The sequence below is a fragment of the Panulirus ornatus genome, chromosome 30 (genome assembly GCF_036320965.1).
Source record: "Panulirus ornatus isolate Po-2019 chromosome 30, ASM3632096v1, whole genome shotgun sequence".
Classification (NCBI taxonomy): domain Eukaryota; kingdom Metazoa; phylum Arthropoda; class Malacostraca; order Decapoda; family Palinuridae; genus Panulirus; species Panulirus ornatus.
Genome location: NC_092253.1, coordinates 10,019,702 through 10,045,160, shown reverse-complemented (window position 1 = coordinate 10,045,160; position 25,459 = coordinate 10,019,702). Strand labels below are relative to the sequence as shown.

General features: G+C 39.4%; 1 pseudogene; it reads left to right on the top strand.

The window, feature by feature from the left end:
• The window catches only part of LOC139758411 (uncharacterized), a 141,280-nt pseudogene extending 115,821 nt beyond the window's left edge, over positions 1-25,459 (top strand).

Genomic DNA, 25,459 nt, shown 5'->3' with positions numbered 1-25,459 from the left:
TATATATATATATATATATATATATATATATATATATATATATATAAGCAAAATTCATTCATATCACACATTTCGTGTAGCTGGCAACACAGTGTGGAGTCTAGCTTGTATTACCACCAATAGATGTCTCTGTTCAAAGACAAAAATTGTACCAAGAGATGCCATATATTTTCCCGTGGTGCTTTCTTAGGCTTGAAGTGTATGCTACCAAGATACGTCTCTTTGACCCTAGATTTATTCTACGCGATGTGACGTGTGATTAGGAAATTCTACATAGCGCCAATGGATGTGTCCCTGTTCAAATGATGTTTTCCTCTTCCTCTTCTTCTTCTTTTTCTTCTTGTTCTTCTTCTTCTCTAGGGCAAGTGAATCTCACTCACTCTCTCCGCTATCAAGGGGTGTTTAAACGTGTTCACGAATTTAGTTACCAATAACCTGATCGCAAGTCTTAAGTAAATGGAAAAAAAAAAAAGGAGAATTGGATTCTCATCACTACGAGAGAGAAAAAAAAACGGAAAAAAAAAGCAGTGAAATTGGAGGTCAAATTGGTCCAATGTTCCCTCCCTTCCTATGTCGTCCTTGAGTTGACTCAAGGCTAAATTTGGTCGCCAGCCTCAACTGGTTAACTTAACATGATATTTTGTTAACATAATATTTTTACTTTAATGTCTAAATCTAGACTTTAATGTATAAATCTAAGATCTCTTCAATTTATCGAAAGTGATATATAAAACATATATATATATATATATATATATATATAGAAAGTTAATACAAGGAGGGGAGGATTTCCAGCCCCCGCTCCCTCCCCTTTTAGTCGCCTTTTACGACACGCAGGGAATACGTGGAAAGTATTCTTTCTCCCCTATCCCAAGGGACATATATATATATATATATAAGCAAAATTCATTCATATCACACATTTCGTGTAGCTGGCAACACAGTGTGGAGTCTAGCTTGTATTACCACCAATAGATGTCTCTGTTCAAAGACAAAAATTGTACCAAGAGATGCCATATATTTTCCCGTGGTGCTTTCTTAGGCTTGAAGTGTATGCGACAAGATACGTCTCTTTGACCCTAGATTTATTCTACGCGATGTGACGTGTGATTAGGAAATTCTACATAGCGCCAATGGATGTGTCCCTGTTCAAATGATGTTTTCCTCTTCCTCTTCTTCTTCTTCTCTAGGGCAAGTGAATCTCACTCACTCTCTCCGCTATCAAGGGTGTTTAAACGTGTTCACGAATTTAGTTACCAATAACCTGATCGCAAGTCTTAAGTAAATGGAAAAAAAAAAAAGCAGTGAAATTGGAGGTCAAATTGGTCCAATGTTCCCTCCCTTCCTATGTCGTCCTTGAGTTGACTGAAGGCTAAATTTGGTCGCCAGCCTCAACTGGTTAACTTAACATGATATTTTGTTAACATAATATTTTGACTTTAATGTCTAAAATCTAGACTTTAATGTATAAATTTAAGATCTCTTCAATTTATCGAAAGTGATATATAAAACATATATATATATATATATATAAGCAAAATTCATTCATATCACACATTTCGTGTAGCTGGCAACACAGTGTGGAGTCTAGCTTGTATTACCACCAATAGATGTCTCTGTTCAAAGACAAAAATTGTACCAAGAGATGCCATATATTTTCCCGTGGTGCTTTCTTAGGCTTGAAGTGTATGCAATCCAAGATACGTCTCTTTGACCCTAGATTTATTCTACGCGATGTGACGTGTGATTAGGAAATTCTACATAGCGCCAATGGATGTGTCCCTGTTCAAATGATGTTTTCCTCTTCCTCTTCTTCTTCTTCTCTAGGGCAAGTGAATCTCACTCACTCTCTCCGCTATCAAGGGTGTTTAAACGTGTTCACGAATTTAGTTACCAATAACCTGATCGCAAGTCTTAAGTAAATGGAAAAAAAAAAAAGGAGAATTGGATTCTCATCACTACGAGAGAGGAAAAAAAAACGGAAAAAAAAAGAAGTGAAATTGGAGGTCAAATTGGTCCAATGTTCCCTCCCTTCCTATGTCGTCCTTGAGTTGACTGAAGGCTAAATTTGGTCGCCAGCCTCAACTGGTTAACTTAACATGATATTTTGTTAACATAATATTTTTACTTTAATGTCTAAAATCTAGACTTTAATGTATAAATTTAAGATCTCTTCAATTTATCGAAAGTGATATATAAAACATATATATATATATATAAGCAAAATTCATTCATATCACACATTTCGTGTAGCTGGCAACACAGTGTGGAGTCTAGCTTGTATTACCACCAATAGATGTCTCTGTTCAAAGACAAAAATTGTACCAAGAGATGCCATATATTTTCCCGTGGTGCTTTCTTAGGCTTGAAGTGTATGCTTCAAGATTACGTCTCTTTGACCCTAGATTTATTCTACGCGATGTGACGTGTGATTAGGAAATTCTACATAGCGCCAATGGATGTGTCCCTGTTCAAATGATGTTTTCCTCTTCCTCTTCTTCTTCTTCTCTAGGGCAAGTGAATCTCACTCACTCTCTCCGCTATCAAGGGTGTTTAAACGTGTTCACGAATTTAGTTACCAATAACCTGATCGCAAGTCTTAAGTAAATGGAAAAAAAAAAAAAAATATATATATATATAAGCAAAATTCATTCATATCACACATTTCGTGTAGCTGGCAACACAGTGTGGAGTCTAGCTTGTATTACCACCAATAGATGTCTCTGTTCAAAGACAAAAATTGTACCAAGAGATGCCATATATTTTCCCGTGGTGCTTTCTTAGGCTTGAAGTGTATGCGACAAGATACGTCTCTTTGACCCTAGATTTATTCTACGCGATGTGACGTGTGATTAGGAAATTCTACATAGCGCCAATGGATGTGTCCCTGTTCAAATGATGTTTTCCTCTTCCTCTTCTTCTTCTTCTCTAGGGCAAGTGAATCTCACTCACTCTCTCCGCTACCAGAGGGTGTTTAAACGTGTTCACGAATTTAGTTACCAATAACCTGATCGCAAGTCTTAAGTAAATGGAAAAAAAAAAAAGGAGAATTGGATTCTCATCACTACGAGAGAGGAAAAAAAAACGGAAAAAAAAAGAAGTGAAATTGGAGGTCAAATTGGTCCAATGTTCCCTCCCTTCCTATGTCGTCCTTGAGTTGACTGAAGGCTAAATTTGGTCGCCAGCCTCAACTGGTTAACTTAACATGATATTTTGTTAACATAATATTTTGACTTTAATGTCTAAAATCTAGACTTTAATGTATAAATTTAAGATCTCTTCAATTTATCGAAAGTGATATATAAAACATATATATATATATAAGCAAAATTCATTCATATCACACATTTCGTGTAGCTGGCAACACAGTGTGGAGTCTAGCTTGTATTACCACCAATAGATGTCTCTGTTCAAAGACAAAAATTGTACCAAGAGATGCCATATATTTTCCCGTGGTGCTTTCTTAGGCTTGAAGTGTATGCTACCAAGATTCGTCTCTTTGACCCAGAAATTTTTGCACTCGATCGCCGAGAATGTTGCAGGCAAGATCGACTAGCAGTAGTTGAGATGTTGGGGGATCAGTTAGGTTATGTGGCAGTAGTAGGATGTCTGACATTAACAAGAATGGTGTTTGGCAGTAGTTAGGATGTTGACATTAACTAGGGTGGTGTCTGGCAGTAGTTAGGATGTCTGAACATTAACTAGGATGATGTCTGGCAGTAGTTAGGACATTAACTAGGATGATGTCTGGCTGTAGTTAGGATGTTGACATTAACTAGGATGGTGTCTGGCTGTAGTTAGGATGTCTGAACATTAACTAGGATGGTGTTGGCAGTAGTTAGGATGTTCTGACATTAACTAGTCTGATTTCTGGCAGTAGTTAGGATGTCCTGACATTAACTAGGCTGGTGTCTGGCAGTAGTTAGACTTAAGCAACATAAATACAATATAAGAACAGGACAGAAATCAATTGCTTTGTTTAATCATGTTAAAAAATCATGACTTTTGTATTGACTGGAATAACGCCAATTCACTGATCTGTAACTCCTTTACCACGAGAAATATTATTGAATCTTCTATTATTAGACACACAAAAGAATTGTCACCTTAATATTAGTGAAGTTATATACAAACTGGATAGCTTGGTTGTAGGCAAAAATTTGGAAACGATAAAATAATTTTGACAGTCATAATGTCAGACCCGAACACCACCATCCGATAACACTTTGTTTACCAATGGCGTCTTAGCTACGTTTCTTCCTTGTATATCAAACTGACTGTTCTACGTCTTCTGTCTCATTCTTGTATCTCCCCTAACGATGTGATCATTACACGAAAGTGCACTTGGGAACTTACCGTGTTTCATTTTCCTGTGGTTTTATGCTTATTCTAGATCTCGACACATATGTATACATATTCCTATGAGTCCCCACGGGGAAAATGAAACACGATAAGTTCCCAAGTGCACTTTCGTGTAATAATCACATCATCAGGGGAGACACAAGAGAGAAATATAAGTCAGTTGATATGCATCAAAGAGACGAAGCTAGGACGTCATTTCCCGCGTTAGCGAGGTAGCGTTAAGAACAGGGGACTGAGCGTAAGAGGGAAATCCTCACTTGGCCCCCTTCTCTGTTCTTTCTTTTGGAAAAGTAAAAAAACTGGAGGGGAGGATTTCCAGCCCCCGCTCCCTCCCCTTTTAGTCGCCTTTTACGACACGCAGGGAATACGTGGAAAGTATTCTTTCTCCCCTATCCCAAGGGACATATATATATATATATTATATATATATATATTATATATATATATATAAGCAAAATTCATTCATATCACACATTTCGTGTAGCTGGCAACACAGTGTGGAGTCTAGCTTGTATTACCACCAATAGATGTCTCTGTTCAAAGACAAAAATTGTACCAAGAGATGCCATATATTTTCCCGTGGTGCTTTCTTAGGCTTGAAGTGTATGCTACCAAGATTCGTCTCTTTGACCCAGAAATTTTTGCACTCGATCGCCGAGAATGTTGCAGGCAAGATCGACTAGCAGTAGTTGAGATGTTGGGGGATCAGTTAGGTTATGTGGCAGTAGTAGGATGTCTGACATTAACTAGGATGGTGTCTGGCAGTAGTTAGGATTCTGACATTAACTAGGATGATGTCTGGCAGTAGTTAGGACATTAACTAGGATGATGTCTGGCAGTAGTTAGGATGTCCTGACATTAACTAGGATGATGTCTGGCAGTAGTTAGGATTCTGACATTAACTAGGATGATGTCTGGCTGTAGTTAGGATGTTGACATTAACTAGGATGATGTCTGGCAGTAGTTAGGATTCTGACATTAACTAGGATGATGTCTGGCAGTAGTTCGGATGTCTGACATTAACTTGGATGATGTCTGGCAGTAGTAGGATGTCTGACATTAACTAGGTGATGTCTGGCAGTAGTTAAGATGTCTGACATTAACTAGGATGATGTCTGCAGTAGTTAGGATGTTGACATTAACTAGGCTGGTGTCTGGCAGTAGTTCGGATGTCTGACATTAACTAGGTGATGTCTGGCAGTAGTAGGATGTCTGACATTAACTTGGATGATGTCTGGCAGTAGTTAGGATGTCTGACATTAACTTGGATGATGTCTGGCAGTAGTTAGGACATTAACTAGGATGATGTCTGGCAGTAGTAGGATGTCTGACATTAACTAGTCTGATTTCTGGCAGTAGTTAGGACATTAACTAGGATGGTGTCTGGCAGTAGTTAAGATGTCTGACATTAACTTGGATGATGTCTGGCAGTAGTTAGGACATTAACTAGGATGGTGTCTGGCAGTAGTTCGGATGTCTGACATTAACTAGGCTGATGTCTGGCAGTAGTTAAGATGTCTGACATTAACTTGGATGATGTCTGGCAGTAGTTAGGATGTTGACATTAACTAGGCTGATGTCTGGCAGTAGTTAGGATGTCCTGACATTAACTAGGATGATGTCTGGCAGTAGTTAAGATGTCTGACATTAACTTGGATGATGTCTGGCAGTAAGTTAGGATGTCTGACCATTAACTAGGATGATGTCTGGCTGTAGTTAGGATGTTGACATTAACTAGGATGATGTCTGCAGTAGTTAGGATGTTGACATTAACTAGGATGATGTCTGGCTGTAGTTAGGATGTTGACATTAACTAGGATGATGTCTGGCAGTAGTTAGGACATTAACTAGGATGATGTCTGGCAGTAGTTAGGATGTTGACATTAACTAGGATGATGTCTGGCAGTAGTTAGGACATTAACTAGGATGATGTCTGGCAGTAGTTTGGATGTCTGACATTAACTAGGTGATGTCTGGCAGTAGTTAGGATGTCTGACATTAACTAGGTGATGTCTGGCAGTAGTTAGGACATTAACTAGGATGGTGTCTGGCAGTAGTTCGGATGTCTGACATTAACTAGGGTGGTGTCTGGCAGTAGTTAAGATGTCTGACATTAACTTGGATGATGTCTGGCAGTAGTTAGGATGTCTGACATTAACAAGGATGATGTCTGGCAGTAAGTTAGGATGTCTGACGTTAACTAGGATGGTGTCTGGCAGTAGTTAGGACATTAACTAGGATGATGTCTGGCAGTAGTTAGGACATTAACTAGGATGGTGTCTGGCCAGTAGTTAGGATGTCTGACAGACATTAACTAGGATGATGTCTGGCAGTAGTTAAGATGTCTGACATTAACAAGAATGGTGTTTGGCAGTAGTTAGGACATTAACTAGGATGGTGTTGGCAGTAGTTAGGACATTAACTAGGATGGTGTCTGGCTGTAGTTAGGATGTTGACATTAACTAGGCTGATGTCTGGCAGTAGTTAGGATGTTGACATTAACTAGGCTGATGTCTGGCAGTAGTTCGGATGTCTGACATTAACAAGAATGGTGTTTGGCAGTAGTTAGGATGTTGACATTAACTAGGCTGATGTCTGGCAGTAGTTAGGATGTCTGACATTAACAAGAATGGTGTTTGGCAGTAGTTAGGACATTAACTAGGATGGTGTTGGCAGTAGTTAGGACATTAACTAGGATGATGTCTGGCAGTAGTTTGGATGTCTGACATTAACAAGAATGGTGTTTGGCAGTTGTTCTTGAATTTGTAAAAGGAAGCAAAATGCCAACAATTAATATTAGAGTTGATATCTTATGTACTTTTCAGTCCCTTCCAGATGAAATTGTCATTTATTGTAAATGCCATGAATTTGATTTCATCACCGTAAGCCATTCGATCCCTACGTCAAAAATGTGTCCTCTTGTGCAAACTGCGACTCAAATGTAAAGAATGTGTAATATGCTCTGGGAATCTTAATATGAAATAGTATGGAAAGGGAGTAACAGCCAATTGTGCAAACTGTTCTGGGACTCGCCAATGTTATCTTGTCCCAATTTTATAATGTAAAAAAAGTTGATGGTATATTCAGAAACAAGAAAATCCTTCTATGCTGAGGCAGCTAATCTCGTTAAGTGTGAAAGTAAACCAGATGCAAATTACGTAACATGAATACAGCAACCTACCCCTCATGAGACTCTCAAGACTGCAAACCCAGGAAATGTAGGAAATGATGCAAAAGCTAATTGGGACTAGACCTGTTAGAGTTAACTCCGGCCCATTGTTCATGCTGCTGCGTATGTTAGGCCCATTAAAGTTAATGCGGAGACTCAGTTAGCTGTGGTCACTCCATTTGATCAGCAAAGAAAAATTCAAAGCAACTACTAAAGTATTAACATCTGAGGCATTTGCAACATTTTCCCTTGATATAATTAAATTGATGCATGAAAAATAGAAGATGAAAGATATTAACGATGAGTGAAAAAATTATTTAACACTCAAACTCAAGGCATGAAGAGATAAGAAACAAAATAAGATTGAGTCAAACCCTGAAGCACCACATATCCAGAATTCAACCACAAAGATTGTTGTTAATACCAAGATAGGATAGGAAAATTTTAAGAATTATCTATATTACTTTTACTAGAAGTAAAGCAGATTATGGGTCTGTCGCTATGGGTATGGTTACAAAACATGTAGCTAAAATTGAGAATATACAAAGTGCAGCTTTGACGATTGCAACTGGAACTCTTAAAACCCATAGTAACAAAAAGATGTGAAATTTAGATATGGTTTATTAAAAAGAATCTAAAAAAATATGCAAAAGCTTTGCAGTAAATCTCACTTTGTCATGGAAGAATAACCCAATAAGAAAGTAAGTCTTGCATGATGGAGATAGAATTCATCCAAAATTGGAATCCCTCGTCTAACAAAAACAATCCATACTGAGAGCAGAAGGACTAAAATCCTCTGGTAATATCTAATGTAAGCTCTGTCTTCCTATCACCAGTGCCCCTTTTGACAGTTTTGTCACTATTATATGTCTACCTTATTATCAGATCCAAAAATAGAATACAAAACATATTAAAAGCCATTTTTGATATAAGTCTCAAACTAAAATATCCTAAATTCTTAGAAAAATATACGTATGTATCATAAACAGAAGTAAATAGGGTTTCATAAGTTGGTCAGTTTTTTACACTCCAACAGTTGCTGTACAGATGAGTTGGAAACTTAATGGAATGTACTTTGTATTAAGAACTGAATTATTCATAATTTTGAAAGGAATAGAAGGAGCATCAAGCATTTCAAAAAAAGAATTGATATTTTGATGTGTGAATTAGAATCTTTTGCTGCTCTGAAACCCAAATGTTTAGTATTAGTATGTAGCTGTTTATGGGTAAATAAGGTAATACTACCTTCCAGTGAATATAAATAGAAGTAGATAGATCGATAGATCCAATGGACCCCACCACTGTGACGTCTTAGGAAATTAGAGAGTAGATACAGCTGGAAAAGAATCTTCAAGATTACCAGAAATTCCTGTTATAAAACCAACCCTTACTGATTGCGCTGCCATTTTGAAAAAAATATCTTAAAATCTGTCTTAATGAATAATGGCATATAGTTAGCACACATTTCTTGGGAATGATAAATTTGAATGGCACTTTTGGCCATGGCTGGAAGTCACAAATAGAGAACTGGAAATTATTATGGCAAGATTAAGACTTTGCCTTAGTAAAATTAGAGTACACATGTACCGAATAGATCTGTCAGATAACTCAAACTGCATTCATTGTAGTACCAGAAACAGCAGAACATTTCCTCTTGAATTGTCATTGGCATTATGGTTCAAGATGTGTGTTGGAAAGCTTCTGAATGAGATTAGACATTATCAACATGAGTGCATCTATACTACTCAGAGAAGGCAACTATGATCATGACAAGAACTTAAAAAGTAGTAGTAATATTTTTTACTGAGCACAGAGAAAACTGCTGAATTATGTACATATTGATGTACCTTAAATGTTTTCAACATCCAGCTGATATCGTTGCTACAGTACCTCTTATTCTACAGAAGTCTGATTAAGGAATGCTACGGCAGGACGTATGAGCTAGGAAAGTTCAGTGTCTTGCACCATTCAGCAACAAAACAAGACAAGGTGCAATGCCAAACCTCATGGTGCTCCAGAAACTCTTTCCTGGATTCTAAAAAGTTTGAGCTGCAGATCCTTGCATTTGAACTGGAATCTATTTTTGTTGATTTTGTTGTCGCAATGTCTTTCCAAGGAATCCTATGTGTACATTTTATCCTTAAACTACCTAGTTGTTCAAAACATATCAATACATTCTCTTCTTTAAGACAAACGAACACATCATCAAAGGTTTACATCAGAGTATTTCATCCTTTGCATTTGGAATTCCCATTTTACCACACAGATTGCTCAAGAAACCTCCATTCTTGCTCTAGGTAAAACATTTAATTTGCCAAAGGTGTCACATTATCTAAATACCAGTATTTTTTATCTTCAGAGAATTATAGAGTTATGTCACTAAATTTCTCCCCAAATAAGCTATCTTACAGTTATCCAAAATTAGTGTATTAGAATAATTATTTTTCAAAAGTTTGGCTGAAAATTATCCATCCATCGAAGGAATTCCAAAAAACTCCCTTCAAAACTGGCATTGCTTTTCAATGAGTATTTAACATGCTTCAGTTTTCTCCAACTGCCAAGCCACAGGTATTGCTGCACCCATGTCCCCAAGCCATGATGTGGAACACACACTGACTGCCCCTTCCAAAAATGCATCCTGTTACCAGTCCTGATTATAACATTCCATTATCTTTTCCACTACCTCTCTCTCTCTCTCTCTCTCTCTCTCTCTCTCTCTCTCTCTCTCTCTCTCTCTCTCTCTCTCTCTAGACCTTACCAGAGCCTCTCCATTCTTTTAAAACTTCCCTTCAGTCTCTCAAAATCTCTGAACTAGTAAAACTTCCCTCCAATCTCTCAGAACCTCCCTCTGACATCTCAGAATCTCCCTTCAACATCTCAAGATCTCCCTCCAGCCTCTTGAGGCCTCCCTTCAACCTCTCAGAACCTCCCTCAAACTTCTCAAAACCTCCCTCCAACCTCTCAGAACCATCCTCCAACATCTCAAAACATCATTCCAGCCTCTCAGAACCTCCCTCCAACTTCTCAAAATTTCCCTCCAACCTCTCGAGGCCTCACATCAACCTATCAGAACCTCCCTCCAACTTCTCAGAACCTCCTTCCAGCCTCTCAAAACCTCCCTCCAACATCTCAAAACATCATTCCAGCCTCTCAAGAACCTCCAGCCTCTCAAAACCTCCCTCTAATCTCTCAAAACCAACCACTATCCTTTCACTACCTCCTGCTCTCCCTACTAACTCCCTGGGCGCTGGGCTGACGAACTCGGGTTGTTCCAGGCCAACTGGTACAAGGCGGCCCAGTACTGTCGTTTCCATGGGATGCTGCTCGCAGGGGTCGAGACAGAGAGACAGAACAGATTCTTGGAGCAACACATCCAGGATGCAGGTCAGACTCACCTACATCACAAACCCCCTCTTTTTGTAGGACTTACACCACCAGTCAACACTATACCTACTCCGTGGTCCTACTCAATGGTTTTCAGAAAGTCTTCAGCGATGATGGCATTGGTGGTGGTCTCCAAGTTGTCCCTCTTCAGGTGGTAGACCTTAGGTTTAATGATGGTCTGAGCTTCCAGGTGATGGGGTCTTGGATGTACATCTCTCCCTAAAAGCATCATGTATTACTTTGGTTTAGAATAATGCAACTTAGTCTTCGGGATGAGAGACATGCGCCATGGCAACTGCAACTCAATCTCAGAGGTTGAAGATATCACTACAGTCAAAGAATACACTTTAAAGAAGGCGTCCAGTGAGATTTTGCCAACTGCCATACCCGCAGCATCTGAGGATATGATCTTCGCCTGTGCATGCATCTTTGCTTAAGCATGATGTTAGTTCACTGACATCCTCAACTCTGAGCTGAGGCTTGATGATGTCTGAGTAGTTTCTTCCTAACCGAACACTGAACTGAAACACTGCCTTTATATAAAGTCTTTATCTTATTTGTTTCACACTCTTAGTGGACTGTATTTTTTTTTCTATTCCTCTTACCACACACACACACACACACACACACATATATATATATATATATATATATATATATATATATATATATATGTATATGTATATATATATATATATACCCTTCCTGATTTTACTTTTCCAAAAGGAGGACAGAGAAGGGGGTCAAGTGAGGATTATTCCTCTTAAGGTTCAGTCATCTGTTCTTGATGCTACCTCGCTAATGCGGGAAATGGCGTATGTATGGAATATATATGTATATATTCCTTTCCTTCCACAGTGTTTCATTTCCCTGTGGTAAGAAAGGAATTAAGTTGATCATGGATGTTTTGGCTCTGAGTGAAACGAAGCTCAAGGGTAAAGGGGAAGAGTGGTTTGGGAATGTCTTGGGAGTAAAGTCAGGGGTTATTGGGAGGACGAGAGCAAGGGAAGGAGTAGCACTACTCCTGAAACAGGAGTGATGGGAGTATGTGATAGAGTGTAAGAAAGTAAACTCTAGATTGATATGGGTAAAACTGAAAGTGGATGGAGAGAAATGGATGATTATTGGTGCATATGCACCTGAGCATGAGAAGAAAGATCATGAGAGGCAAGTGTTTTGGGAGCAGCTGAGTGAGTGTGTTAGTAGTTTTGATGCACGAGACCAGGGTTATAGTGGTGGGTGATTTGAATGCAAAGGTGAGTAAAGTGGAAGTTGAGGGAATAATTGGTGTACATGGGGTGTTCAGTGTTGTAAATGGAAATGGTGAAGAGCTGTTAGTAGTTTTGATGCACGAGACCGGGTTATAGTGATGGGTGATTTGAATGCAAAGGTGAGTAATGTGGAAGTTGAGGGAATAATTGGTGTACATGGGGTGTTCAGTGTTGTAAATGGAAATGGTGAAGAGCTTGTAGATTTATATGCTGAAAAAGGACTGGTGATTGGGAATACCTAGTTTAAAAAGAGAGATATACATAAGTATATGTATTTAAGTAGGAGAGATGGCCAAAGAGTGTTATTGGATTATGTGTTAATTGATAGGTGTGCGAAAGAGAGACTTTTGGATGTTAATGTGCTGAGAGGTGCAACTGGAGGGATGTCTGATCATTATCTTGTGGAGGCAAAAGTGAAGATTTGTAGAGGTTTTCAGAAAAGAAGAGAGAATGTTGGGATGAAGACAGTGGTGAGAGTAAGTGAGCTTGGGAAGGAGACTTGTGTGAGGAAGTACCAGGAGAGACTGAGTACAGAATGAAAAAAGGTGAGAACAAAGGACATAAGGGGAGTGGGGAGGAATGTGATGTATTTAGGGAAGCAGTGATGGCTTGTGCAAAAGATGCTTGTGGCATGAGAAGTGTGGGAGGTGGGCAGATTAGAAAGGGTAGTGAGCAGTTGGATGAAGAAGTAAGATTATTAGTGAAAGAGAAGAGAGAGGCATTTGGACGATTTTTGCAGGGAAATAATGCAAATGAGTGGGAGATGTATAAAAGAAAGAGACAGGAGGTCAAGAGAAAGGTACAACAGGTGAAAAAGAGGGCAAATGAGAGTTGGGGTGAGAGAGTATCATTAAATTTTAGGGAGAATAAAAAGATGTTTTGGAAGGAGGTAAATAAAGTGCGCAAGACAAGGGAACAAATGGGAACATCAGTGAAGGGGGCAAATGGGGAGGTGATAACAAGTAGTGATGCAGTTAGAAAGAGATGGAGTGAGTATTTTGAAGGTTTGTTGAATGTGTTTGATGATAGAGTGGCAGATATAGGGTGTTTTGGTCGAGGTGGTGTGCAGAGTGAGAGGGTTAGGGAGAATGATTTGGTAAACAGAGAAGAGGTAGTGAAAGCTTTACGGAAGATGAAAGCCGGCAAGGCAGCGGGTTTGGATGGTATTGCAGTGGAATTTATTAAAAAATGGGGTGACTGTATTATTGACTGGTTGGTAAGATTATTCATTGTATGTATGACTCATGGTGAGGTGCCTGAGGATTAGTGGGATGCTTGCATAGTGCCATTGTACAAAGGCAAAGGGGATAAAAGCGAATGCTCAAATTACAGAGGTATAAGTTTATTGAGTATTCCTGGGAAATTATATGGGAGGGTATTGATTGAGAGGGTGAAGGCATGTACAGAGCATCAGATTGGGGAAGAGCAGTGGGGTTTCAGAAGTGGTAGAGGATGTGTGGATCAGGTGTTTGCTTTGAAAAATGTATGTGAGAAATACATAGAAAAGCAAATGGATTTGTACATAGCTTTTATGAATCTGGAAAAGGCATATGATAGAATTGATAGAGATGCTCTGTGGAAGGTATTAAGAATGTATTGTGTGGGAGGCAAGTTGTTAGAAGGAGTGAAAAGCTTTTATCGAGGATGTAAGGCATGTGTACGTGTAAGAAGAGAGGAAAGTGGTTGGATCTCAGTGAATGTTGGTTTGCGGCAGGGATGCGTGATGTCTCCATGGTTATTTAATTTGTTTATGGATGGGGTTGTTAGTGAGGTGAATGAAAGAGTTTTGGAAAGAGGGGCAAGTATGCAGACTGTTGTGGATGAGAGAGCTTGGGAAGTGTCAGTTGTTGTTCGCTGATGATACAGCGCTGGTGGCTGATTCGGGTGAGAAACTGCAGAAGCTGGTGACTGAGTGTGGTAAAGTGTGTGAAAGAAGAAAGCTGAGAGTAAATGTGAATAAGAGCAAGGTTATTAGATACAGGAGGGTTGAGGGACAAGTCAATTGGGAGGTAAGTTTGCATGGAGAAAAAAATGGAGGAAGTGAAGTGTTTTAGATATCTGGGAGTGGATTTAGCAGCAAATGGAACCATGGAAGCGGAAGTGAGTCACAGGGTGGGGGAGGGGCCGAAGGTTCTGGGCGCATTGAAGAATGTTTGGAAGGCGAGAATGCTATCTCGGAGAGCAAAAGTGGGTATGTTTGAAGGAATAGTGGTTCCAACAATGTTATATGGTTGCGAGGTATGGGCTACAGATAGGGTTGTGTGGAGGAGGGTGGATGTGTTGGAAATGAGGACAATATGTGGTGTGAGGTGGTTTGATTGAATAAGTAATGAAAGGGTAAGAGAGATGTGTGATGATAAAAAGAGTGTGGTTGAGAGAGCAGAAGAGGGTGTATTGAAATTATTCGGTCACACAGAGAGAATGACGAAGGAAATATTGACAAAGAAAATATATGTGTCAGAGGTGGAGGGAACTAGGACAAGTGGAAGACCAAATCGGGGGTGGAAGAATGGAGTGAAAAAGGTTTTGAGCAATCGGGGCCTGAACATAGAGGAGGGTGAAAGGCGTGCAAGGAACAGAGTGAATTGGAACAGTGTGGTATACTGCAGTCGACATGCTGTCAATGGATTGAACCATGGCATGTGAAGCGTCTGGGGGTAAACCATAGAATGTTTTGTGAGGCCTGGATGTGGAAAGGGAGCTGTGGTTTCGGTGCATTACACATGACAGGTATAGAGTGAGTGTGAACGAATGTGGCCTTTCTTGTCTTTTGCTAGCGCTACCTCGCACGCACGCGGGGAGAGGGTGGGGTGCCATTTCATGTGTGGTAGGGTGACGACGGGAATGGATGAAGGCAGCAAGTATGAATATGTACATGTATATATATATGTATATGTCTATGTATGTATATGTATGTATACATTGAAATGTATAGGTATGTATATGTGCGTGTGTGGGCACGTATGTATATACATGTGTATATGGGTGGTTTGGGCCATTCTTTTTTCTGTTTCCTTGCGCTACCTCGCAAACGCAGGGGACAGCAACAGAGTTGTTTAATTTGTTTATGGATGCGGTTGTTAGGGAGGTGAATGCAAGAGTTTTGGAGAGAAGGGCAAGTATGCAGTCTGTTGTGGATGAGAGGGCTTGGGAAGTGAGTCAGTTGTTGTTCGCTGATGATACAGCACTGTTGGCTGATTCAGGTGAGAAACTGCAGAAGCTGGTGACTGAGTGTGGTAAAGTGTATGAAAGAAGAAAGCTGAGAGTAAATGTGAATAAGAGCAAGGTTTTTAGGTACAGTAGGGTTGAGGGACAAGTCATTTGGGAGGTAAGTTTGAATGGAGAAAAAAATGGAGGAAGTGAAGTGTTTCAGATATCTGGGAGTGGATTTAGCAGCAGGTGGAACCATGGAACCGGAAGTTAGTCACAGGGTGGGGGAGGGGGTAAACAGTTCTGGGAGCTTTGAAGAATGTGTGAAAGGTAAGAACGTTATCTTGGAGAGCAAAAATGGATATGTTTGAAGGAATAGTGGTTCCAACAATGTTATATGGTTGTGAGGCATGGGCTATAGATAGGGTTGTGCAGACGAGGGTGGATGTGTTGGAAATGAGATGTGTGAGGACAATATGTGGTGTAAGTTTGTTTGATCGAGTAAGTAATGAAAGGGTAAGAGAGATGTGTGGTAATAAAAAGAGTGTGGTTGAGAGAGCAGAAGAGGATGCATTGAAATGGTTTGGTCCCATGGAGAGAATTAGTGAAGAAAGATTGACAAAGAGGATATATGTGTCAGAGGTGGAGGGAATGAGGAGAAGTGGGAGACCAAATTGGAGGTGGAAGGATGGAGTGAAAAAGATTTGAGTGATTGGGGCCTGATGATACAGGAGGGTGAAAGGCGTGCAAGGAATAGAGTGAATATGAACGATGTGTATACTGGGGTTGACGTGCTGTCAATGGATTGAACCAGGCATATGAAGCATCTTGGGTAAGCCGAGGGAAGTTTTGTGGGGCCTGGATGTGGAAAGGGAGCTGTGATTTCGGCACGTTACACATGACAGCTAGAGACTGAGTGTGAATGAATGTGGCCTTTGTTGTCTTTTCCTAGCGCTACCTCGCATGCACAGGGGGGAGGGGGATGCCATTTCATGTGTGGCTGGGTGGCAGCGGGAATGGATGAAGGCAGCATGTATGAGTATGTACATGTGTATGTATGTATATGTGTGTGTATGTATATGTATGTATATGTTGAGATGTATAGGTATGCATAGGTGTACAGTCTGTAGGCGTTTATGTATACCTTGTGCTGCCTCACTAACGCGGGAGACAGCAACAAAGTATAGTAAATGAATAAATATATATAGTGATTGGAGATTTGAATGGAAAGGTGAGTAGTGTGGCAGTTGAGGGTATGATTGGCGAACATGGGGTGTTCAGTGTTGCAAATGGAAATGGTGAAGAGCTTGTGGATTTGTGTGCTGAAAAAGGACTGGTGATTGGGAACACCTGGTTTAAAAAGAGAGATATACATAAGTATACATATGTGAGTAGGAGAGATGGCTAGAGGGCATTATTGGATTACGTGTTAATTGATATGCTTGTGAAAGAGAGACTTTTGGATGTTAATGTGCTGAGAGGGGCAGCTAGAGGGATGTCTGATCACTATCTTATGGAGGCGAAGGGGAAGATTTATAGAGGTTTTCAGAAAAGAAGAGAGGATGTTGGGGAGAAGAGAGTGGTGAGAGTAAGTGAACTTGGAAAGGAGACTTATTTGAAGAAGTACCCGGAGAGATTGGATGCAGAATAGCAAAAGGTGAGAGTAAATGACGTATGGAGAGTGAGGGAGGAATGGGATATATTTAGGGAAGCAGTGATGGCTTGCGCAAAAGATATATGTGGCATGAGGAAGGTGGGAGATGGGCAGATTAGAAAGGGGTAGTGAGTGGTGGGATGAAGAAGTAATATTGTTAGTGAAAGTGAAGAGAGAGGTGTTTGGATGATTCTTGCAGGGAAGAAGTGCAAATGACGGAGATGTATAAAAGAAGGCAGCATGAGGTCAAGAGAAAGGTGCAAGAGGTGAAAAAGAGGGCAAATGAGTGTTAGGGTGAGAGTATCATTATATTTTAGGGAGAATAAAAGATGCTTTGGAAGGAGGTAAATAAAATGTGAAGACAAGAGAACAAATGGGAACATCAGTGAAGGGGGCAAATGGGGAGATAATAACAAGTAGTGATGAAGTGAGAGGATGGAGTGAGTATTTTTAAGGTTTATTGAATGTGTTTGATGATAGAGTGGCAGGGTCAGGGTGGTGTGCAAAGTGAGAAGGTTCATGGAGAATAGTTTGGTAAAGAGAGAAGAGGTGGTGAAAGCTTTGCGGAAGATGAAAGCCAGCAAGGTGGCGGGTTTGTATGGTATTGCAGTGGAATTTATCAAAAAGGGGTGACTGTGTTGTTGATTGGTTGGTAGGGATATTCATTGTATGTATGGATCATGGTGAAGTGCCTGAGGATTGATGTTTTGCATGCATAGTGACATTGTACAAAGGCAAAGGGGATAAAGATGAGTGTTCAAATTACAGAGGCATAAGTTTGTTGAGTATTCCTAGGAATTTATATGGGAGGGTATTGATTGAGAGGATAAAGGAATGTACTGAGCATCAGATTGGGGAAGAGCAGTGTGGTTTCAGAAATGGTAGAGGATGTGTGGATCAGGTGTTTGCTTTGAAGAATATATGTGAGAAATACTTAGAAAAACAGATGGCTTTGTATGTAGCATTAATGGATCTGGAGAAGGCATATGATAAGGTTGATAGAGATGCTTTGTGGAAGGATTTAAGAGTATATGGTGTGGGAGGTAAGTTGCTAGAAGCAGTGAAAACAAAAAGATATACTTAATATATGTGTTCAGCCAGATTTACAATTACATCTGTATAACTAGCCAAATCTCTAATGCCTTTCTTCCCAAAATGTAGAACGGAATCTTGTATATCTATATGGTGTACGAAACCTGTTTTATGGCTAAGGAGGAAACATGCTGCAGTATCCTTGCATTGCAATACTCCTTTTCCCCAGCAGCTGGAATGAAGGAGTAGGTCTGATGATACTTCTGACTCCACCTTATATCTCCAGAGAAGTTTTCGAAGATGCCTTTTCATGGATAAAATCTCATTTGTGTTCCTTAGGTGAAAAAATTTCTTCAGTGAGGTTCTTCCCCAAAAAAATAAATTTGAGATTTTGAAGATGAAGGAAAACAATTACACTTTTCAGCTCTGACTTACAAATGGGTATTGTTTTGAGTGGCACAGTTGGAGTGCTTCAAAACACTGCTCTTGCTTTGCACAAGTGTAACGGTATTCATGCAGGCAACATGCCAACACTTCTCCTGCATTGTTGAATATTACCAGTGCAAGAATTACTGTACATTGCTGTACAATCCTTTAGTGTGATATTATAACCCTTGGGTATGATGCTGGCCTTTGACCCAGTCATTAAGATTGAGATCAAAGTCCAAGCCACCATATCCTAGGATTGTGCAACCATGCTCAAGAGGTTAAGCATCATGCTCATCCTGTGTGTAATAGTTGCCTTCAGGTACATCCTCATTTACCAATGAAAATTGGCCTTTCTTTTCTTCAGCCTGAAAATATCATATTTCATGATTTTGCACTTCTTTATTGTAATGACAGCGATCTTACAAGAAGTCATTAGGCACTGTTTACATAACTCCCTGCACTATTTCTGCCATCTACTATAATCTTGTCAACTTAAGCATCAGAAGTGAATGTTTGTTTCCTCCTCTGTCTAACACAAAGCTACTGCACTCATTACTCACATGGTTGACTCACCTTGACTTGAAAATCTTGTAAAAAGTAATAGTAATCAGAAGCTCTGCATCCAAAAAAGTTTTTTCTGAACTGCATGTGAATTTGCCTGAACCATTCTTTATTACTAAGTTATTTAACTTTCAGGGATTTTCCTCTCAGTATTGCATATTTTCCTTCTCACTATCTTCATTGTTTTCCAAATTTGAGTATGACAGGCAAAATAAGCTTTTATCCATTGGTTCATTGAAAATCATTTATTATCAGAATATTCATTAGCTAACTGGTTGTAATTCATGATGACCAATAGGAAAATAGCTGGCCAAATGGGCAAATCACAATGAACCAATAGGATGACATCTTATTGCCTACTGGTTCCCTTTAAATCTCTGGCGCGCCAACGTCTAACAGCAGGGACTGACGCGTTCCAGGCTAACTGGTACAAGGCGTCGCAGTACTGCCGGTTCCATGGCATGCACCTGGCTTCCATAGAGACTCTCAGAGAAAACACCAGACTGGAAGATTACATCCAAAATGTTGGTAAGGTCACAGGAAGACGGAGAACAAGATGGCCTACGGGTAGGACCTTCCAAGCTTTCATCTTGTGTACTCTAGAAATGTCCTTAATCTTAGTACAGTTTAATCAAACATTCCCAAAATTTTCACTCCCTAATTTATCAGATAGCTTACTTTTGTCATATTCAGGAAAATGAAAAAAAATCACATCTTATACAAAAACTTTGGCTAACTTCAGTCTAAATTTCTGTAACTTTACTGGAAGTCACTTCAGCATTAGCAAAATCTTTACCTCTTTATCTATCAGATAGATATTTGTTGTATTCACTAAAAAGATTTTATGACTTAAAATAAAGGATAAGGCTCCAATTAAACTGAGTCACAGTTTGGCAAAAGCCTTGGTTGATTTTCTGGCACACTTCCAGGTTTAGGCCATGAACACTTCTGGACATCTGGAACTGATCAGGGAGAGAGGGCCGTTTCTTCTGGATGTCAAACGGTCATCCCATCACTTTTACCAACTGGAATGCTGGCGAACCCAACAACTTCCAGTAAGTCCTGCCTAGAAAGTATGTTTCAAATCAGGTAACTCGGGTGAGGAATTATGTACAGTGTCCGCCAAAAGCCTTGTCCTCCTTCCATATATTTTCAAAGGTAATACACACTAAGGTTTACTATGTGTACAAACATACATTGCTCTCAGGATGAAATTGTCATACATCTGGTTGCTGAGACTAGGATTTCTCACGATGTGATCACCAGCAACCCGCCTCAGTGTATCTCAGTCTATCATGAGGGAACTTATCCAGGCTGCCACTTCATTTTGAGAGTTTCACTTCTGAGTGTTGCATTTCCTCCACCAGTTTTTCAAAATGGTTGGCTCTTACCTTTCTAAGGAAGAGAAAGTCTAAATTATCGCCTGGAAGCAAGAAATTTTGGATACACATGAGATTTCTAGGTGCACTGGGTGCTCAGCATGCACGACCAGGTGGCTACCTCCTGCAACAGCTCATGTCTTCCTCAATCTGAATTCAAGACCCTGTGGAACCAAAACATGGTCTTAGAATACCTCAGGAACCTTGTCAATTTTATGCCCAGACATCTACAGGTGGTAATTAAGGCCAAAGGAGAGCTGACTGAGTGATAACATGTAAGTGTGACTTTGTCTTTGAAAATGTATAGGGAAGCAAACAAGTTTTTTTTTCCATACACTGTACTTATCCAAGATCATATTCTGTTTAGAATGTTGGTATCTAAGTATGAAAAGCCATTTTATCACGTGGAAAGGTGAGAATTCATGCTATAAGTTAAAGTTAGAAGAGTGAGTGTTAAAGTGCTTGTGGAGTGTTATGTGAAATGAGAAATATATTGCTTGTGTGGAGATCTCATGAAGGAGAGACATTCTTTAGAAAAGACACTGCCAAATACTAATTCCTAAAGCCCCAACTCACTGTTAGTAAAGAGTCTCTTTGTTTCACCAGTTCTTTTAATGAATGATACAATCCTTACCATCTCTAAAAGAGTATCATAACTTATGAGGTTAGGAGATTCTGCTACTGCTGTAGAGAGATCACCTATTGGGAAAAGTTAGTTTGATGCCTTGAGGGGATCCTCGAGCTTTCAAGAGTATCCAAGCCTCACCACTCCTGCTCTTGGTGACCTCACCTCATTAGTACATCATAAGGGATGAACCCAAAAGGGGGAGATGTTGCTCAATTCCATCAGGGTAGTAGTTTTTAAAACAGAAACATTTAAGGTGTGCTGATTTTTTTGTTTTGTTTTGTTTTTTTGTTTTTGTGGACAAATCTGAGAGCCCTGCTGCCTTTGAGAAACATTGCAATGGAGTTCCCCTCTGCCACTGGCCTATAAAGAATGGGGCATTAAAGCTAAGGAGCAGCATTGGAGTCCACCAGTTATGTCAGGGAGTAAAAGGGATGAGCAATTGAGGGTGATGGCTCTGAATGTTAATGGGATGTTTAGCGAGAGTAAAAGGAGGGAAGTTGCAGAGAAATTTAAAAGTTGAAGTTTTCATCTGCTGGGGATAGGGGAAAGTCATATCCGTGGGCAGGTTGTATGGAGTGACAATGGATATGATGAATGCAAGCTATAGGAGGGCATGGAAGGAGTGGTATGGATGAGAATGAATGAAAATTATCAGGAAAGATGGATAGAAGGATTTGCTATCTCCTAGAGTATGGGAGGGTGTTAAAGAATATGGATGGCAGAGAACAAGAATTATGTCGGTGAAAGGAAAGATTGGAATTGTGATGTATTCTTGGGTATATATGCCTGTGAATATGAAGACTGTGAGGTAAGGATGAAATTAAGCATTTTTAGAGAAATTTAAATGATTTGTAAAAATGAGTTAAGAGTAGAGAAAGGTGTTTGTAATGGGTGACAGGAGTTCAAAGTTTAGATGTGATGAAATTGGCAAGATAGTTGGTAAATGGGGAGTGCCTGGAGTAAATGAGAATGGAAGTTATCTTGTGGATGTCTATGCTGAGAGGGTTTTACTCTTTGCAAACACCTTTTTTTAGCATAAGATGATCCACAGATGTACATGGATGAGAAATGATGGAAGAGAAGAGCAAAAAGGTTTGAGTGACTATGTTGTAGTGGATGAAAGGTTAAGAAGGGTTGTGTTGAATGCTAGAGCTGTGAGAGGATTTTTTGGAGATTCTGACCATTTTGCATTTCTTATGGAGCTGAGGATCAAGGAGAGGTGGAGGTATGGCAACAGAGAATGGGAGACGTACAAGTGTTGGCAAGCAAGAATATGAATCATAAAGAATGCAGGGAGGAGTATGAAAGAAAGGTGACAACAAATTTAGATGAAATTGCAGTAAATGAAGGGATCCAGTCATGTGTGAATGAAGAGTTTAAAATGTTTTGAGAAAGAGTGTTAAAGGTTGTAGAATTGATAGTGGATACAAAGATGTGAGATCTAAAAATAAAAGGGGAAATGCATGGTAAATGGATGAGATTAGAAATGCTGTGGATGAGAAGGAAAAGATGTATGGTAGACTGCTCAAAAGGAATGTACCAGTGGAAGTTCAGCGAAGGAGGAGGGAAGAATATAAAAAGTGTAAGCAGAATGTTAAGAAGCTGATAGAGGAAAGCAAAGAAAGAGTTCATGATGGTGTTGGAAGAAAATTGAGGGGAAAGTATAGAGTAAATAAGAAACTGCATCTAAAGGGGGTGCAAAAGGAAAGAGTGGAAATGTAAAAGTGAGAAGTAAGGTAAGGGAGTTGCCAAAGTGAAGTGTAAGGAAGATGGAAATAGGATATTGAACTGATGAATGTGGTAGCAGGTGAGGGTGCAGTTGCTACTGGTATGGGGATAGTGCATGGAAGGAAAAGGCTACAAATGCAGAGGCTTACAGCAAGAACGGAGGTATTAAAGGATGAAAATGAGGTTGAAGATAGGAAAGGCACCCAGAGTGGATGATAGGAATACAAAGGTTAGATGTGATGAAATTGGCAAGATAGTTAGTAAATAGGGAGTGCCTGGAGTAAATGAGAATGGAAGTTATCTTGTGGATGTCCATGCTGAGTGGATTTTACTCTTTGCAGACTTCTTTTTTTTATCTCAAGATGTGGAAATACTGAAATATGGAGGAGAAAGTGTGATAGAGTGTATGCATCTGATATGTAATTCAGCATGGAAGCAAAATGTGACTGAATGCAGAATAAATGAGGAGCAAGGGAGTAATACAAAAGGTGAAACGTAAGAAGCTGTATGCAGCTTTTGTGGATCTGGAGAAAGCATTTTATGTGTTTTATGAGGTGTATAAGTGTATGTGATTGAAGATAATTGCAAGTAAACATAAAGTAATGGTGTTTGAAAGGAAATAGAGTGAAAGTAAAATAGAGTGAAAGTAGAGATTTTGCAAAGCCCTAAAGGGAGAGAGAAGAAAATATACTAAGCTGTGTTATAGGCATGGAGGTCTCAGAAAGACTGGAAGACGTGACAGAATATAAGTATTTGGGACCTATCTTAGGTAAGTTTCATGATATGGAATATGGGATAAGGGTGAAAGCAGTACAGGGTAGAAGAGTCATTGGGTTCCTTAATGAAATTATGACAGGCAGAGTTGTGAGTATGGAAGTGAAGAAAGGATCAAGGGACAGCATTTTCTTCCCAGTTCTGAAGAAACATGAACATGGAATGAGTCACAGAGGTCAAGAATCCAGGCTGTGGAATTGAGCCATTTGAAAGGAGCATGTGGGACGACTTGATGGATTGAAAGAAATGAGGGGATGTATGAGAGATTTGGTATGGCAAGGAATGCAAAGGGAATGAAATGTGGAGTGGCAGAGTGGGTGAATTACAGTACTTTGTGGTGGTTAGGGCTTGTAGTGAGAATGCAAGATGGGAAGTTTACAGGGAAGATGTATGACAGTACGATCAAAGAGGTTGCTGTGAGAGGAAGATCACCTTTGACATGGGGAAATAGAGTGGAAGAGTACTGGAAGGGAAGAGATGGTGAAAAAATACATGAAATGGTGTATTTGAGGAAGACATATATGGTCAGGGATAAGTGGAAACTCTTATGATGGGAGTTCCTGAAGGGAATGGGCTTCAGAGTTATAGATTGATTGAATTACATTGGAAATGATAATCAGCATCTGGGTATAAACACACTCAGTATAACCAAATCGAATATATTGTATTTCCATTTATTCTTTAAAATCTTGATTAAAATATTATCCTCCCTCTGCATTATTGCTTCTGACTAAAGAGTTACATTGTGGTAGTAAGGAAAGCCTGAAAATACACCACCCTGAAGGGAGCAGTAAAGATCGTTTTATGGCCTTTTATCCGAGACCATTGTCTTTCTCAACGCTAAACCTTGTTTTTTTTTTTTTTTTATATTTTGTTGACCTAACAGCAAGAATAATGCATTTCTTGATACAGTTCTTTCATGTGTTGAGTGGATTTAGTTTGTTAGTTTCTTTGCATTAGCAAAGGTATGTAAGGTTAAGGCTGTAGTCATTTGTAAATCTTCGCATACTCATGGAACTAAATGGAAACCACTTGTGTGTGATTGTAATGTTATGAACACTTCCTTATGTTTCTGTAGGTGTACTGAAACTTTTGTTCCCTTTAGTTCATTGAAAGTTTCTGTGGTCATGTTTACATACTGAAATTTTGTTTCTGTGTTTATAGTGAAACTTTTATGTGTGCCTGTGGCTATATTGATGTAATGTAACTGTGTGTACCTGTAAGTGTACTGAAACTTTGCACGTTTGCATAGGTGTATTGAACCTTGTGTTTACCTATGGGTGTACTGAAACTGTATGATCTGTTGTACTGAAGCTGTGTATGCCTCTAGGTGTACTGAAACTTAATGGGTTCATACAGGTTTACATATAGTGAGACCATATTTTCTATAGATGTACTGGAACTTTATGTATTTTGTAGGTATACTAAAACCTGAATGTTTCATATGTGCATTGAAATATTGTTTATTTTCTATTCCTCAGCTGAAATATGAAAATTTGTATCACTGAGCACAAACTGAAACTATATTTATTTTCTTTTGAAACATGAATTATTGTTGCTTTGTTGAAAATACACAGAAATTTTGAATAATCTGCATGAAATGTCTCAACTTCTGCTAATATAATGAAACATTAATGCATTAATGAAGTTTTTTAAGGAATTTCTGGATATATCCATATGAGTTTACTGTAACACAATCTATTCTTGCAGGTATGAGAATGGGGAGATGGAGCATTGCTTAGAATTATGGAACAGGGATGGAAAGGGCCTCAAGTGGAATGACAGTCCCTGTTCCTTCGAAACATTTTTCATCTGTGAAGTGGAATGAGGTGTTAAGGTCAAGTACAAGGAAGATTCTCTCTCTCTCTCTCTCTCTCTCTCTCTCTCTCTCTCTCTCTCTCTCTCTCTCTCTCTCTCTCTCTCTCTCTAAGAAATAAA